Raw genomic sequence first — 3429 nt, forward strand, 5'->3', positions numbered from 1 at the left:
CGACGCCCCCCAGCTAGCCGTTGCACTGGGACTAAAGGGGGCGTTAGTCCCGGTTGCATACAACCGGGACTAATGCTCCCCTCCAAATTTCCGCACCCCGGCGCACCCCCTTTTGTCCCGGGCCAACTTTAAACCGGGATAAAAGGGGGCGGATCGAAAGTCAGTTCTCTACTAGTGCTAGCATGCCAATCGGATTGATGCAACAAACCATCCCTCACTGGCGGCGTGGGATGAACACGACGACTGCTGCAAAGGCCATCTCCAACGTTGCCTCCAGGATCTAGAGTTCCAGGCAGAATCAGGCCACGGGCTCACGGCATCGCTAGATCGTGCGCTGCCTTCCCAGAAATAATCCACCGTTGCTAGGTAATGCACGCACAGTGGGTATGAGCTTTTTACTGTACATAATATCACCAGGTGGTGGTATAGAGTACAAGCCATTTTTTGGTATGGGTAAATATGTAATTAGCGCAAATTATATTATTTGGATATCATGTTGTTTTTTCCCGCATGCCGCGCCCCTCCTCCCCATATTTTTCGTCGATCTCCCAGCACTCATTCCAGGGCACTGCCACTGCCACCTCGAGGGTCTTCCAGGCTGCCGCCGCCACCTCCTCCCTTTCGAGGCTGCCGCCACCGCTACCTCCTCCACAAGTTCGGTGTGCAGAACAGGTCCGCCAATGGCGCTGACAAAGAACAGTGCTGGCCTAAATAAGGCTAGCTTGATTTCCCTAGACTTCGCTGTCCGCTTCTTATCCAACTGATCCTATATTTTTGCTTTGCCACCCCATTGGCCATTGCTGGCTCTTTCCTGGGGTTGTTATAGGTGATATATAGCAAAATCTTATGCGGTTCCATCCATGATGCAGGACTGAGGCAAGAGGACCGATACTTTATGCCACTACTAGTTAGACATAATCACCTGCACTACAGGAAACAGGATGTTTATCGAGTGCCACACTTAGCATCGATTTTAACGGCAAAGTTTCTTTACCGAGTGTTTTTTGTCGGGCACTCGGCTAAAGCTTTGCCAAGTACTAGGTTGACACTCGGCAAAGCCCCAAAAACACTCGGCAAAAGCTTTTCTGAGTGTAACACTCAGCATCGATTTTAACGGCAAAGTTTCTTTACCGAGTGTTTTTTGTCGGGCACTCGGCTAAAGCTTTGCCAAGTGCTAGGTTGACACTCGGCAAAAAAAAAGTGATGGGGACGGCGAGAAGACGGTGATGGAGGCTTCGTCGAGTGCCACAATGGAAAAACACAGCAGCAAAAATCTAAGCTTTGCTGAGTGTCATAACTGGAAAACACTCGGCAAAAATCTAAACTTTGCCGAGTGTTACGAAGAAAGCACTCAGCAATATTTAAAATGTCGCCGAGTGTTAAGCCAAACAGCACTCGTCAATATTTAAATCTTTGTCGAGTGTCAACTCCAATACACTCAGCAAAGTACTATGTATAGGAAAGATTGTATTGTCTCTTTGCCGAGTGTTTCTCCAAGAACCTAGAGGATTCACACTTCACACATCACTTTGCTTCCGCATGTTCTTTCCTAAATAAGATGCATCCCTTCGGACAAGCATGTATCTGCTCGTATGGCATCTTAAGTGCACGAAGGAGTTTCTATACCTCATAAATGCTTTTTAGCATAATGTGATCATCTGGGAGCAGGCTCCCAAAAACTGTCAGAATAACATCGAAGGCTTCTCGACTCCAGCTAAACTTGGACTTTACGGCCATTAGGCGTGCAATGGCATCCAGTTGAGAAACTTTGGTATGCCCGTGAAGGGGTTGCTGTGCCGTAGACAACATGCGGTAATATGTCTTTGCGGCTGCCTCTGGCTCCTTCTCCCTACGTCCTTCATCGAAGTGTGCTTTATGATAATCATTTAACATGTCTCCTACCGTGGCATCATCATCATAATCCTCGATGCGTTGTCTCACGACCTCCTCTCTCACACGATCAGCTTCACCATGCTAGATCCACCGGGTATAATGTGCCATAAATCAATTCTTGCAATGATGTTTACCCATGACCTCCTTTGTTTGTCAACCCATGTTTGCACAAATGCTGCAGGGACACCAAGTGAGACTCGCTCCTTTAACCTTGCCAAATGCTAGTTCCAAGAAAGCATCGATCTTGTCAATTCATTCATCGATCAACGAACTTTGACTAGAGTGGCCCATGTACATCCACTCACGGTCATCCATCCTCTAACATATTAGCGAGTAAAATAAAAATCAATTGCATCTACAGTTTCATATACTATCTAATAGGTGAAGATAGGTCCTAATCCCACCCGAGGATGTATAGATGGGATTAGTTTTCATGCTCTACTCGTATCTGAGATAGAATTTTGGCAGCACCTCCCCGCTGTTCTTCAAATACATTTCCTGGCAGGGAGATTGTGTATCCGAAGAAAAATAGGGTGATGCTGTCGAAACTATGTCTCGGATCGGAGTAGAGCATGGAAATTAAGCCCATCTACACATCCTCGGGTTGTCCAAAAAATGTAGATAATTCGAAATAGATACGGTTATAGATATGCAAGGATTTGCATATTGCCAACCGTATCTCTTTCGAACGGGAGATGCCTAGGGTACGTGATATACGAACATGATACGGCAAGAGGGGTCTTTTATGCCTCACCTTGCTGTCCTGCAAAGTGACGAGTTGAGGACGGTGCAATAGCCTCTCCTGCAAACCAAGGAACATAATAGTGTCAAATCTAAATTTCGACAGCACCTCCCCTGCACGGTGAGGTTTCCAAAACCTGCAACAAATAAAATGGCACGATGGCTGACAACCACATACACACCAAACAAATGGCGTGATGACCGATAACCACATACACATCTTATACCTTGCAAAACCATGGCAAGTCAAAGATGTGGGGCAGCAGGAGGGCAAGGCGGACGACGGCGGCAGGACGGGGCAGCGAGAGGTGGAGCCTGTTTTAACACATCAATTAGCAATAGAACCAGACCAATTACTAATTACTTATGGAAATGGAAAGTGGGAACTATTTTTATAAATGAATGGTGCTAACATGATCATGTGGTACACATGCAACATATACGAACATAAGAAATTAGTTAATCGGTACAAGCATAAATGATGTACAAAGTGAACAAAATGATTTAATTGAAGTACATGTTCTAGTTACTAGTTATAAGAAATTTGTTTGAAGAATGTTTACCAGCAGGAGGGCAGGGGCGGCACAGGGGGCAAGGCGCGGGCTGTCGGGGAGCAGGGGTGGCGTAGGGAGAGCCGGCGGCAGGTCCCGAGGGGGCGCGGGCAGGAGTGGGGTAAGGCGAGTCGACGGCGGGGGTGGGGCATTGGGGGGTTGGTGAGGGCACTCGCAGGGCCGGCGGCGGCCGCGGGCAACCGGCGGCGGCGGGGGCAATGGAGGCCGGAGGCGGGGTGCGAGC

This window comes from Setaria italica, chromosome VII, assembly GCF_000263155.2.
Source record: "Setaria italica strain Yugu1 chromosome VII, Setaria_italica_v2.0, whole genome shotgun sequence".
In the NCBI taxonomy this organism is placed as follows: Eukaryota; Viridiplantae; Streptophyta; class Magnoliopsida; order Poales; family Poaceae; genus Setaria; species Setaria italica.